This window comes from Rhincodon typus, chromosome 25 (genome assembly GCF_021869965.1).
Source record: "Rhincodon typus isolate 14 chromosome 25, sRhiTyp1.1, whole genome shotgun sequence".
Classification (NCBI taxonomy): Eukaryota; Metazoa; Chordata; class Chondrichthyes; order Orectolobiformes; family Rhincodontidae; genus Rhincodon; species Rhincodon typus.
In genome coordinates this window covers 26,686,769-26,702,307 of record NC_063356.1, presented here as the reverse complement: position 1 = coordinate 26,702,307, position 15,539 = coordinate 26,686,769, and positions in this window count along the sequence as shown.

The following is a 15,539-nucleotide window of genomic DNA, read 5'->3' as shown; positions in this document are numbered from 1 at the left end:
CCCCCTTCCCCTCCCCCTCTTCTGATGAAGGGTCGAGGCCCGAAACGTCAGCCTCTCTGCTCCTATGATGCTGCTTGGCCTGCTGTGTTCATCCAGCCCTGCACCTTGTTGTCTCGGATTCTCCAGCATCTGCAGTTCCTACTATCTCTATCAGTTCTACAGGTTTGCTTTCCTCAGAGACAGCATGAAAGCAGAATAAAGGGGCATGTAACATCACTCGACTCCTGTTCCTGGTGTGAATGCCACATACAGGTCCTGCTCAACTGCTTCTTTCAAAAGAAACAAAGTAGCAATCTCTAAAGCAGGATCAAGGAGAAAAACAAAAATGTCAGAAGCCAACAAAAGAAAAGCAGAAAATGTATTGCCCTGCAATGCAGACATTTTAACTCTCACTTTAAAGACCATTGAACTACAAAAGAAGTATTGAAAGCAAATACTGAGCATTCATTGGCACCCCATTAACATTCTCTAAATAACTTAAATTCTAACAGAAAGAATCAATCTTTACTTCGTGAATCAACAAATAACTGATAAAGAAAGACACACAATCAAATTCTTTATGGCTTTGGACAATGCAGGAGTAAAAAATCCAGCAGTATTTCTAATGATGACAGCAAAGAGTCTGACAAACTTTCCTCGTTTTAGAAAATCTACATAAAGTTAAAGTCAATTTCAGGATACCTTAGACTTGAGTTCATGTCATCCTGACTGCAACCAAGTGAAACAATTGATCAGTTCATAGATAGATGTCAGATGAAGTTAACTTAGCTGAAAGGCTTATGGACTGACCATTGCTTCTACATCTATTAAATCCTCAGAAAAGCACACCTAGGCGAAGAATACATCATCAGTGAAGTTGCAGCTTCCTGCTAGCAGTGGAAAGTAATTTTAGCTGGTCAGAGTCATCTTTAGGTACTTGATTCTCTAATAACATTGCATCCACCTTCAAAATTCAGTAAAACCTCCATATCGTGCATTTGGTATGGCTTGTGACATGGTACGCGAACCAATTATGTGAGGTCTGACGTCCTGGGCAATGGTATTATCCATCTTAAATACGATGCAGCTCCTCAAGATGGACACACAATACCCATCAAAATAGTGTACAGCATTTTGTATTGATCAGGTGAGTTGTGTTCTACAAAGGGACATTGGGTGAAAAAGTATGAGAAATCCAAGACCCAGAGAAACCCAGAGTGAAAGACAATGCTCCACACCGGCATGTGAAAAACAGTCAGTCAAGAAACAATATTAAGAGCACTTCCAACATTCCATCCATGGTATCCAAGCATGTCAATAAAGTCCAAGAGGTCTCTGCAAAGTCACAGCATGCAGACCCCAATCACACAAGACATGTGACACACCACATGCGTCAGAAAAGATGGAGCTTTGACTTCCAATCCAAGCGCCACCCCAAAAGGAATGGACAAATACATGATATGCTAAAATTGACGCTGGTTTACATTTAAGACAGTCACATAACAGCACAACATGTGACAGTTTCAGTCACTCTCTGCTCAGTTCAATGTAAACAATGTAGTGTGTTCAGTTAAGCAGTTATGTATATGTAATGCAACAGCAATAGTCAGTCCGGATAGAACATCGACCATGTGTAAGTCTGAGATATCATAACATTTTAAATAATTAGCTTTGTTAATGTACCACAAGGCTCCTTTCATAGCAAGAACCTAGGTTATATTGCATGAGCTAAAATATAGGGTTGCACTGAGACCTTTTTGTAAGGGCAAGCACAAATATCATCCCTTTATGCACCTTACAAGAGATGTACTCAGGAAACTGACACATTGTGGTAATGTTCACATATGAGAAGTTAACTCAATACAAGAGGTCTGACATCCTATGCAATGACATTATCCATCTTAATTGTTAATGCAGTTTCTTGGAATGGACGCACAAACCCTTTTTCATCATTGAAACAACAGGTCCATCTATTATTGGTCTACATGCATGTATGGACCTCCACATTATTATGATGGATGAGGTTACAAAGCTGGTAATTACAACAACAGAGATCCCAGACTGATTTCATTCATTGTGGTGAAGCAAAGCAGATTCAGCAAAGCTACCTCAGATGATGATCAGCTGCAACAATTCAAACGAACATCATCACTGGATGACCTGAGAACATCGAGCATGACACCAAACAAGCACATTCATTCTGGTCATTCAGTTAAATAAAGACACTCTGGATTCAAATTTTTAAAGTCTAACAAATGGTAATTCTTCAAACTCTACACTAAGACATGTTGGAGGCATGAGTGCAGGAAATAAAACTATTACCAGGTGAATGCAGTTATTGTCCCAGCATCAGTAAGCACATTGATCAGAAATAATCAAGCCACATGAAGCATGTCAACTCCATCAATCAAAAGAATCTTACTTTCCACAGGAGAATTTATCTGAGCTGCAGTGCAAGATTGCGACTGATGCTTTATGTGTACAAGGACATGCTCACATTCTGGTGAATTACTTTTTCAACAAATTGTCTTTTATGTGAAAAATTAAAGAAACTACTGCTGCAATGGTTGTTGAAATTCTGATGGCTACATCCATAACGCTCGCTGTTCATCAACAAATAGTGTCCGCTAATAATCTGCAGTATTTTAGATCACCCTTTCAAGATATGTGTAGGAAATGGGGTGTTTTCAACATATGACTTCTTCTTATTACCCCCAGTCAAATGGTCTTGCACAATACACTGTTCATACAGTAAAATCCATAACAGCCAAATGCAAAACAATATCCCAAGATCTTCACGTAGATACGCTAATCTATATGCCATTCCTCAAGGTAGCAGTCTAACCTTACTAGCATCTCTCATATTTGGTGAGACAGACGATTGTTCACTCCTGCACTTTTACCACCCAATCATATGTGCAATGACATATTGTTGGAAAGAAGGGAGAAACTTTTACGAGAGCATAATAAATGAGCATGAGATTGAGATTTTCATGCAAACACGTGGGTCCATGGTAAGATACTACTTTGTGTCTCCAGCCAAGGTCATATGACACTGTTGAGTATGTTCAAGTCTTGCAAACAAAAAAGGAGATAAAACGAAATTTCAGAAAATCAGCCATTCATCACAGATGATGACATCTCTGATACCGAAGATATCACGTCAGACAATAACCACACAACTACAACAAATGACACACATCCATCCACACTGACAAACAGCACAACACAGAATGAAGTTACTTAACCAAGACATCATAACTGTAAAAGAATATGTCACACATCAGTGTATCTATGTTGTCAATGTTTATTGAAAAAAAATTTTCTCACTATTTGAAGGGAAAAGGAAAGATGTTGTGTTATTGCATTGACTACAGAATTGAGAATTAATGTACCTTTAAGATAGTTACATGACGTTATGGCATGTAACGCTCCTGTATAAATGTTTCAGTTACTCCTTGCTCAGAACAATGGAGTCAGTGTAGTGTGTTCAATAAGTTATTTCTGCATATGTAATATAACAGTACTAGTCAGTGTACACAGAATCCACACTATGAATAAGTCTGAGTTATGTGGTTAGTTAGCGGTGTTAATTAACTTTAAAACATCTATCTCAACAAGAACCCAATCTTTGTAGATATGTTACTTAGGCTAACATACAGGGAAGCACTCAGGCTTAATTGAATTGGTAGTGGTGCTCAACTGAACAAATCATGCCAGTACACTCCCTGGAAAATGCCTTATCTGTTCACGGGGAAAGTGGAATCTCCATTACGCAGCATGGCTGAAGGTGGTGTCATATATCGTGTGACAGAACTGACACAACAGTGCTTATGGCCAGGCACTGTTCCCAAGACAAATAGAGAACTGAAATTTTATGTGAGTCTCCCTCAATAAAACAAAGCAGTTGGGAGGCAATCCATGACAATAGTTTGATGGAATTGGCAACTAGCAAGTTTTGGAAAAACCCATATGTAAGTGGTGAGTTCTGGTAGATTTCATTCGACCATGAGACAAGATTACTGACTACATTTATGACACCATCTTCAATCTAAAATTCTCTTTTTTTCTTTTTTGGTCTGAAATGGATAACCTCACACTTGCGTACATTGTAAATATACAGTTATAATCTTTTGTTGCTGTCAACACTTTCTACAATGCTGCCCAGTTTTGTGTCATCAGCAAGTTTAGACATTTGGAATTTTATGCCATTATCCAAGTCATTAATGAATATTGTAAACAATTGAAGACCCAAGATAAATACCTGATACCTGTCGCACACCATTAGTCACGTCCTGTCAGTTTCAGTACTTACCCATTATTCCAACTCTTTGTTTCCTGCCACTCAACCAATTCACTATCCATCTTATTAACTTGCCCTCAGCTCCACCTTAGCTAACAATGTTTTGTATGGGACTTTATCAGAAGCCTTCTTCAAGTGTATACAAACAACATCTGTTGACTTACCATCTTTGTCACCTCTTCAAAAAACTCTATGAGTTTTGTCAGGCATAACCTACCCTTCATGAATCCATGTTTCCTCTCCCGGATTAACTGAATGTTTTAGAGGTAACTTGTTACCCTGTACTTGATTAGAGACTCCAACAATTTCATCACCACAGATATGAGGCTAACTGGTCTGTAATTTTCTGGTCTTCCTCTGGTATTCTTCTTAAAAGGCAAAGTGATATGAACAAGTTCCCAATCCACAGGTACAACTCCTGAATCCAGGGAATCTGAAAGATTATGCTTAGGGCATCGGCAATGTACTCTCCTATCTCCTTTATCACCCACGGATGGAAACCATCAGGTGCTGGGGATTTGTCATTCTTCATTTCTATTAATTTCCCCGTTATTGATGATTTACCCACATTAATTTTATTTAGACCCTGTCCCTGATCCTCTGTTAATTTTGTTGCGTCTTCTGGCAAGCTATCCTCCTTTTCTGCTATGAATACTGAAGCAAAATAATTATTCAGTATGTCTGCCATTTTCCAATGGTCATTGACATGTCTCCACTCCTAACCTTCAACGGACCAAAACAAAGCATTATGGTAAGAACTATCAGTGACTATCCAGCACGGGGAAATGCATTAATGAATTACAACACTCCTTTGGCATGGTGAGTTAAGTAAGAACATTTACCTGCAACTTATCCAATCATACCCAGTCTTCATCCCTTGAGAGAACCTTTGAAAAGGGCAAACAATGGTATTAGATTCAGAAGCAGATTTTACTTTTGAAAAAAAATTAAAGAGAAATGACTTTCTACTGATAATTTAGCCACTATAATTCAGGCATATTCACTATAGTAACCACAGAACACCATCTGTGAGGCTTGGAGCAATCCTTATTCAAGCGTAAACTGATGGAACATGACAACCAGTCTATTTTACATTGAGAGCTTTGACAGAGACTGAAGAGGTATGCAACCCTAAAGCAAGAAGTGTTAGCAGTAATATGGGGCTGCGAAAGATTCACAGATTATCTCATTGGACTGAAAGATCATGTTGAGATGTACCACAAGCATTTGGTTACATTATTGGGATCTAAAGAAAGCTCAAAAATGCCTCTATGCAGAAGATTCAGAATGAGGCCGATGAGGTACAATTATGGAATAGTTTGTGTTCTAGACAAAGTGCAAGTAATCGTGGAAACATTCATTAGAGCAGCAGAAAAATAAATCTTATTCTTGTAGATGAAATTAAGACTTATTCTAAGGGTATAATCACACTTGGCTGGCAATAGGGGCAAACATGGACAAATCTGTGCAGCTTAGAAGTCTGACAAGAAATGCACAAAGCTCACAAAAATGCTGCCTGCAAGGGAGGTTGTTATAAAGTTCTAGTCAAGTGACCACAGACCTAAATTGATTTACCCACTGCTGAAGAAATCAGTCCTGATAGAAAATTGGCAAACTATATAGAGTAATAGCCAGCAGCTATCGGCTCTGGAGAATAATAGAAAACAAGATCAAAGAGATTACAAAGGTTCAAGGGGAACTAGTTATAACCAGCCTGAGGGTTGTGTATTGGAGAAGTGTCAATCAGACTTCCTGGCATCTTGACTGCCTGACTATGTGTACTTCACAAAGTGAAGGGTGTTGGCACAACCCCATTGGATGATTTGAACCGAGCACATGACCCCATTAGCCACAGAACGTTCTGAAAGGTCTGGGGCGAGGATGGATAAAAACACACACCTTGAAGCTACCTCCTCAGCAAAGACTCAACCTGGCCCAGCAGAGGTGCTCCAACCACTTGGAGAGAGGGAGAGATATAAGATCCACCCTGACCTGCAAAAATCCACCTTAGTGGAAGCCACCCAGTTCTACTTTAGAGATGAAGGAGATTCTATTGGCCCAGCTCAAACACATGGATCATTGTCGGTAATATCCTTTCTCAGACATATAGAGCTAGATAAAGAGTAAATATTGTGGGAATTTGGGAAATGCTGACATTGTTTTTAATAAGGGATACTTTATTAATAAAATTGAGTTGAACCACAGACCAAATTCAGTATTCTTTTAACTGCCTCGCCAACAAGAGCACTTGGTAAAGTGCCTGTAATATATAAACTGGTCAAAGTGTCCAAAGCACAGACAACATCAGTGTCGCTAGGTAGACCTTGATTAGAAATGTTTGTCTAAATTTCACAGTCAAACCCACCGACCTTGGACTCTAGACATCCCGCATGAGCCTGATTTAAGAGGGCAGCTACCCCACATGATGGCCAGGATTCAAGTGGGTGAAAGAGAGTGAAGGTTTCTGACTAGCGATTGAGCTATAAACCAAGCGCTTGTAACATGAGGAGGACAAACAATATTGGAAAGGAAATCTTGCATAGGCTAGTACAGGGTTTTGGGCACTCAAATAAAACAGAGGCAAGGAAGCTAAATACAAAGTCAGAGGATCCATGAGGTGGCAAGAAGCCAAATATTGGTGTTTGAGATACACAAGGATACAGAAAAGCTAGGGAAAGATTGGGGACCAATGACATAAGACGTAGTGAAAATGATTGGATCCCAGGGTCAGAGAGAAGTGATAAAGCAGCTAATGCAGGGTCAGGGACCCATGAGAAACAGAGAGAGCAGTAAACTAAAAGGAAATAGTAGGAGAAATCACACAGTGCCCAGAGTGGGAGAAAGTATTAAGAAAGTACATAAATATGAAATAGCCCAAGTGGGTCGACTGTTACAATGAGCAAATATTGGATCCATGAGCCATGGGACAGAAATGCTGGGAGGCAGGGCAGAAAGCAGATGCGATGTGTGCTTTAAACAACAGCTAGTCTATGGTGATGGCCAGCTGCATGCAGCTGAGAGGTAGAGAATGGAAGAGGGTGAAGCTAAATGAAGCAGGAACTAGGGAAAGTAAGAGTCAAAGCAGCAGAGCAGGAGCAGAGAGGATCTTGTTTCAGACCCAGTGTGATAGAGCATACCAGAAGGCACAACGCGCAGTCAGTGATCAGAAAGCAGCCCAGCAAAGCTGCTGATGAGCTGAACGAGACATACAAAAACCTATAAGTTGCATTCAGAGACCTGCACAAGGCAGCCTATAAAAACAGAGCCTCTATTGCAGACCATTTGAAATGCCAGTACGAGATTGAGGAATCAAAGTCCCAACTTTCCGTGCAAAGGGAACAATATGCACATTTGAGACAGTAGAATTAGATGGGGACAGCGATTCTGGGATAGACTGAGAGGAAATGGAAGAACAAGCTTGGAGATACACTGAGAATGGTGAGGATTGGGGACACCACCTGCCTTTCCTGAGGGAGGAGATCCTCCAGCACCCCCAGGCTCTTACTTTGAACATACTGACCGCAACCTGAAGGGATGGCCAGAACAATAATCCAATTAATTATTGCAACCCCATCTACAGTGGAACAATTGGACACAACATATAAGATCTCCATATTTGAGCCCATGGCTGAACCCCATATGCATTTTGATAGCACCCACCAATAAAGACATTCTCCATAGATTTGACAATACTGAGGCGGTACTATTAATGTTAATGTGCCTGAGCTCCATAATCCATTCTGCCTTACCTGAGTATGGAGGGAGGGGAGCTGCTAGCCTTGAAACAGCATTCCTAGCTGCAGTAGGATACAATGAGGGAGACCCCATGGAGGGATTAAATAAGTATAGGCAATGAAAGGGAGAGCATTTGCCAGGTGCTTGGGGATATAGCTCACAGGAATCTTCAATAAACCTAGATCAGACTGTGCTGATACCACATAACAGGACAAGCTGGGCCCGAATGCGTGCCTTACCATAGAGGCAGTGAGGAAAGCCTTTGAAAACTTTGATCACACAAACAACACCCACACAGAACACTGGGTGATGAGGAGAATGGCCTGGGCTTGGAAGAAAGAGATTCATGAATTAAAATACCACAAATCAGGCAAGGGAAAGATGCACCCAGTAAAAGCCCCAAAATCGTGTGGAGGAACTAAAGGGACGACCAAAATAAGGGGAGTCATTATTGGAGCCATCCACCCCCACTAGCCCATCCCGCAGTGACAGACATGGAACAGCAGCGGGGAAGTCCAAGGTATCAACCACTGCCGCAAGGGAAACGTTACAATTATGGGCCCAGGCCATTTCACAAGGGACTGCAGGGTACCCAGGCAGTTAGTGCCACGACAGGAGCCAGGCTCAACACCCTGGTCCATAAAGACCGGAGAGACAAGCAGCAGTTGATTTGGTCTCTCCTACTAGAGGAAACATGAAAATGTCCACGTCCACTCTATCCAGACCTTTCTATAAAGTGTTCTATAAAGTTTCAGTCAGATCCCCTACCTACATCCACCTATCACCATCCTACCCCTCCTCCCTCTATTTAGTTCCCAGCTCCCTACCCCCTCCCCAGTCCTGACGAAGGGTGTAAACCCGAAATTTCGACTTTGCTGCTCCTCTGAAGCTGCCTGAGCTGCTGTGTTCCTCCAGCTCCACTGACTCTGACTCCAGCATCTGCAGTTCTTCCAACCTATTTAACTCTGTTATAAATACACTCAATGACTTGGCTTCCACAGCCTCCTGTGGCAATGAGTTCCACAGATTAACCACCCTCTGGCTGAAGAAATTACTCCTCATCTCAGTTCTAAAGGGTCATCCCTTCTCTTTTTCTCACACCATAACCATTTTAAACCTGATTATTTTCTGACCGTTATTCCCTGAATGTCTTTGCTTTGAATTTAAATGTTTCTGTACAGGGCAAAAGAACTCAAATACATGAAACCTTTATGCTTTCTTCAGTCTGCAAACACAATAAACTGAACAATTTAAAGAATAGAATGATTCTAAAAAAAACAAACCTGTGATTTTTTTACCTTTTAATGATAACAGCTTTATAAGAAAAAAAAAATTGCAGGTGTTCCAATGGCATATTTTGGAGTTTTATCTATTTATCCCGCAAGAACCAATACCTTAGCTTTCACCATGGGATGACTAATGGATCATTTCAATAGAGCAGACTATCTGACAGCTTTAAGAAAATGGTCAATTTGTGAATCTTGCCCAGAGTTGTTGTGAGAATTCATGAAATGTGATGTGTTATTAGCTTCAATGCTGAGGGAGGTCCATGATGATTTATCTTTCTGAGGCATTTCTATTTTGAGTATATGGGAAGAAGAGTGGAGCAGTTGTGCAAAAAAAAAGCAAAATTAAGTAACAATTTTGTCTCCTAAGTGAATGGGTACGTTGATACAAACTATAATAAAACATCATATGAGATCGTAGGCATTCAACATACAAGCAAAATTCAGAGACAAATCAGGGCAGGACTTATTAACTTAATGCTAGGATGCTGGCGAGTGTTGCCAAATAAAGAGACCTTGAAGTGTAGGTTCACAGTTCCTCGAAGATGGAGTCACAGGTAGACAGAGTGTTAAGAAGGTGTTTGGTACACTTGCCTTTATTGGTCAGTACATTGAATCTTGGAGTTGGGAGGTCATGTTGTGGCTATACAGGACATGTGTTAGGCCACTTTTGGAACACTGCATGCAATTCTAGTCTCCATGCCGTAGAAAAAGTGTTGTTAAACTTGAAAGGGTGCAGAAAAGATTTACAAGGATGTGGCTGGAGTTGGAGGATTTGTGTTATAGGGAGAGAGTGAATAGGTTGGGGCTATTTTCTCTGGACTGTTGGAACTAAGGGGTGACTTTATAGAGGTTTATAAAATCATGAGGGGTATGAATAGGGTGAATTGCCAAAGTCTTTTTCCCAGGGTTAGGGGAGTTGAAAACTAGAGGGCATAGGTTTTAAGGTGAGAGGGAAAAGATTTAAAAGTGACCAAAGGGGCAATATTATCACACAGCCAGTGGTGTGTGTATGGAATGATCTGCCAGAGGAAGTGATGGAGGCTGGTACAATTACAACATTCAAAAGCCATCTGGATCAGTACATGAATAGGAAGGGTTTAGAGGGATATGGGCCAAATGCTGGCAAATGGAGTTCGATTAACTTGGTCAGCATGGACGGGTTGGGACTTAAGGATCTGCTTCTGTGCTGTACAACTCGACAACTCTAGATAATGCCAAATATGTACTAATTATTGGTTAACCTACGAATAGAATAATGTGCATAGTTTTCACTGCCCTATTTTAAGAAGTATGTCAAGACCATTGGGAAAGGAGGAAAGAGATTTGCTAAGATGCCAGTGGGGATTAGACGTTTTAGTAATTATGAGGACTTTAAACAAAATTGAGCTGTTTTCATTAGAACACAGCAAACAGCCTGATCCAGGTTTTAAAATGATGAGGTGCTTTGATGAGTGCTTCATCACTAACTGCAAAACGCAGGCCAATAAAAGAAGAGAAATAATTAGGTTAATAGAAGATATAAATTTGATTTCATAACCAAAAGCACATGGGAAAATCTCAGAAGGTCTATTTTAATACAAGAGTTTTATTTTAGTTATGACATGGATGCCACAAACAATGCTAGAAGCAGAATCTGTACTGACTTTTAAAAATGAAAATGACTTGCATTTATAGAGCACCCTTTATACCCATGGAACACCTCAAAATACTTTACAGTCAATGAAATACTCACAAATTATGGCCACAAGAAACAACACATATCTGTTTGTCCATAAATGGTATTATTTACTCAATATGCCTCCTTGAAGACCAATTCTGGCCGTAACAAGTTTCCCAAAAGCAGAAACGTGGTAATGATCAGATAATCTGTTTTTCTATGCTTTTTTTTCGGTTAAGAGTTTAACATTGGCCAGAGTACTGAAGATAACTTCTGTTCTGAAGAAGAGTCATATTTGACTCAAAACATTAACTCCATTTCTCTTTCCACAGATGCTGCCAGGCCTGTTGAGTTTCTCCAGCATTCTCTGTGTTTGTTTCAGATTTTCAACAACCGCCATATTTTGCTTTTACTGCAGGGTAACATCTCTGATTTTCTTCAGATTTGTGCAATGGGATTTTTGATGTCCACCTTGGAAAGCAGATAAGTTCCCAATTTAACAAGTTTTCTAACCCTGGGAAACAGTACTTCCAATAATGCAGCACACTCTGAGGAGTGTATGGGAAATCTGTCCTTGACTTTTGTGCCCAAATCCTGGAATTGAACTTGAACTTTTTGACTCAGAGGCAAGAATGCTACCATCTGACTTACCTAGGTAAGTTCAGAACCATTCAAAGGAAGACTGTCCTGAAATATTAACTTTTCTCTTCAGATAGTGATGGACTGCTATGTACTCTCAGCATTATTTACTCTTATTTTAGTCACTTGTATTTTTTTCCTGTCTGCTAAATACTCTTTTTTAAATTATTTGAATATCAAGATGGATTCATTTACTTCCTGGTCTCTTCTTTGTAACAGTGCTATGTGCCTGTTTCTCTATAAATTTATAAAATCAAGCTTTAAATTTGCAGAAGGACTGTAAGGTATAATTACTCCTAAATGTTATTTGTTTCCCATTCTGCACAGTGCATTGAAACACAGAAAATAGGAGCAGGCCATTTAGCCCTTTGAGCTATTGATTCAATATGATCATGACTGATTTATCCAACTCAGTGCCATGTTCCCGCTTTGTCCCCATATCCTTTGATCCCTTTAGTCCAAAGAACTACATCTAACTATTCATCTGTGGTTCTGTCTTCCTTTCTTCACCTTCTCTGTCCTCATTTCTAGGGAGAAGCTGCAACCAGTAATTACTATAAGTCCATCATTTCCCACAGCTAACTTAATGATACATTCTTCCACCAAGGATCTGAGAAAGACTAGATTCCGTTCTCCAAATTCTCCATCTCCATCATATCTGTTCTAACAATATTGTCGATCACACCAATGCTTCTGATAAGTCTTCTTTCTTCGTGAGCTGAGGATATCCCTTCAGCATGATTTCCAGGATCATGAATGACTATTATTTGTGTTCAAAACTCTGCTCTCACATTTTCCCTTTACTCTCCGGATGACAATAGGTTGTCTCATTGTCCTCACTTTCAATCCGACATTAATCAGATCATCCTTAACCCATTCCAACATAATTTCACCTCAAACCTTGCTTCTATTTCCTACTCTTTTCGGTGCTCTGAAGATGCCATTTCCTCCATGTAAGTTTGTGTGATTTGCCTGTGTGTGTTTCTATTCTCAGTGTTTCACTTAAAAAAGAACCCTGTATGTTTTCAGTATCCGTTGGCAATATTCGTTTCTAATTGTCATTGTATTTGACATTCTCAATTGCCAAAATGATTACTTATTGTAAAATTAGTAAAAATAAAATAACATGTTACTAGTTAAAAACGTCAACCTGCAATATTTTGAGAAAAAAACACTAAAACATACACAGTAGGCCTGTCAAGACTGATTGGGCAGAGTTTTCATATTATGATCTCTTATCTCCAACTACCTTATTCCTTGAAATAATCTTTCCTTATCTCCAATATTTTGCTAACTCCCATTAATGCTGCTTTGTTGCTCAAAGGTGCGTGAGGGGATTAATGTTTAATTCCTGGATGTATCATAATTATCCAATGGTTTGGGAAGCCTGGAGTACAGCTTTCTACAAAATTGATAAATCAGTTGCTCTACTGCATTCATTACTTTTCTCAGTCCCACTGTTTATTATCAGGGTGTCCCACTGAAACTTGAATGATTGAGGGATACTGGACCAGATTTCCTGGCCTCATTTATTTAATTTTCTAGGATATCTGGAATTGAAAGAATCAGCATTCAAATCAAAGTATATTCAGGGAAATCAAGTTACTTGAACAATGGACACAGAGGTTATGTGTTTTGCCAGACATCCAGCATTCTATGACTGGCAGCAGTTGAGACTATATTATATTATTGTATTATTTTCTTGAAATAGTTTCAATAACTCCTGAAGCATGTGTGTTCTAAAACACGAACATTTTATAACATATTTATGGATATTAGAACACTTGACCACCACATTTGTTTTTCATAGACTGTTTGATCACATGAATGGACGTCACATTCTTCTCTGACATCATAGAATTTTGCAGTTAAGTCTTTATGGTACTAGGTCTAATATATTCCATTATACTACATCTCCCCTCAAGCCTTCCTAGTTTCTGTTTTTTTTTTGCTGTTGCCAACTTGATGGGCCAAATGGCGTCTTTTGTACTGGAGGATGTTTGATTCATTTATAGTGGACATTTGTAAGAATGGCCCCACTCTGCCAACTTGTTAGCCACCATCACTTCCCCTCCTTGCTTATACCGGTTGTGCAGGGGACAGCATGCTAGGACAATACAGCATACTCAGTCTAAGCTTTTCCCCGCCAGACCAGTCCAAACTGTGGAACCTCATCTGCAGGAAACCTATTGTCTGCTCTACCACGGTCCTGGTCAAAGACTGCGTTGCATTGTACCTAATCTCCACTTCAGTCAGGGAATTGTGTAATAGTGTCATTAGGATAGCCCTTGTTTCTCAGTAACAATCGTCGTGAAACATCTGATCCTTGAAACAAAGCAGGAACATGAGGTTTCCCAAGCATATAAGACATCATGGCAGCTTCAAGATACCTGGTGTACACTTCTAAGAAGTGATCCGATGATCACAGACGATGTTCCCGTTTATGGAATGGAATATTTTCTGATTGATAAACTCAACAGCACTATGAAATGAGTCTCTTAACACAACGTGTGTACAGTCTTGCAGCTGGGGGAAACCAGATATGATGCCAAATCCTTTTGCCCAGACTCTAGCACTGACCTCGTCATAGGGAATCGAGATGAAGAGGAGTGATCTGACACAAATGGCATGGGAAAATGTCTATAATCAGTCCATCCAGGGAAGTGGTTATACTGGACCTGGTTTTTGGAAATAAGCCTGACCAGGTGAGTGAAGTTTCAGTGAGGGAGCATTTTGGCTGTAATGACCATAATACTGTGAGTTTTAAGATACTCATGGATAGAGATAACAGCAGTCCTCAGGTGAAGGTGTTAAATTGAGGGAAAGCGAACTACAACAATATTAGGCAGGAACTGGAGAATTTTGATTGGAGGCAGCTGTTTGAGCATAAATCTACATCAGACATGTAGGAGTATTTCAAATGGCAGTTGATAAGATTTCAGGAGTGGCACGTTCCTGTGAGAATGAAAGATAAGTATGGCAAGTTACGTGAACCTTGGATGACCAGGAATGTTATGACCTTGGTCAGACAGATAAAGGAAGCATATGTAAGGTCTAGGAGGATGTGACCTGATGAAGCCTGTAAAGTATATAAGGAAAGTAGGAAAGAACTTAAACAAGGAATTAGAAGGGCTAAAAGGTGTCAATCCCACAGCTTTTCATACATACACAAAAAGCAAGAGGGTAGCCAAAGAAAGGGCTGACCCACTCAAGGACAAGGGAGAGAATCTATGTGTAGAGCCTGAAGAGGTAGGTAAGGTCTTAAACAAATACTTTACATCAGTATTCACCAAAGAGAAGGAATTGGTGGAGGATGATCTTGGGGAAGGGAGTGTCAAGTTTCTAAGCGAAGTTGCTATTAAAATGGAAGAGGTGTTGTCAGTCCTGAAAAGTATTAAGGTAGATAAGTCCCCCGGCCCTGATGGGATCTATTCCACAATATTGAGGGAGGCAAGAGAACAAATTGCTGAAATATTGACAGACATCTTTGTATCCTCTTTGGCCACAGGTGAGGCTCCAGAGGGCTGGAGAATAGCCAATGTTGTCCCATTGTTTAAAAAGGATAACAGGGATAATCCTGGAAATTACAGACCTGTGAGTCTCACATTGGTGGTATGGAAATTATTGGAAAAAATTCTCAGGAACAAGATCTATATGTGTTTAGAAGAAAATGGACTTATAAATGATAGACAGCATAGTTTTGTGCAGGGGAGGTCAAGCCTCACTAACCTGATTGAGTTTTTTGATGAAAGTGATTGATGAGGGAAAAGCGGTTGATATTGTCTATATTGACTTCAGTAAAGCCATTGACAAGGTCCCTCATGGAAGACTGGTACAAAAGATGAAGTCACATGTTATCAGGGGTAAGCTGGCAAGATAGATACAGAACTGGCTTTGTCACAGGAGATAGAGGTTAGCAGTGGAAGGATGCTTTTCG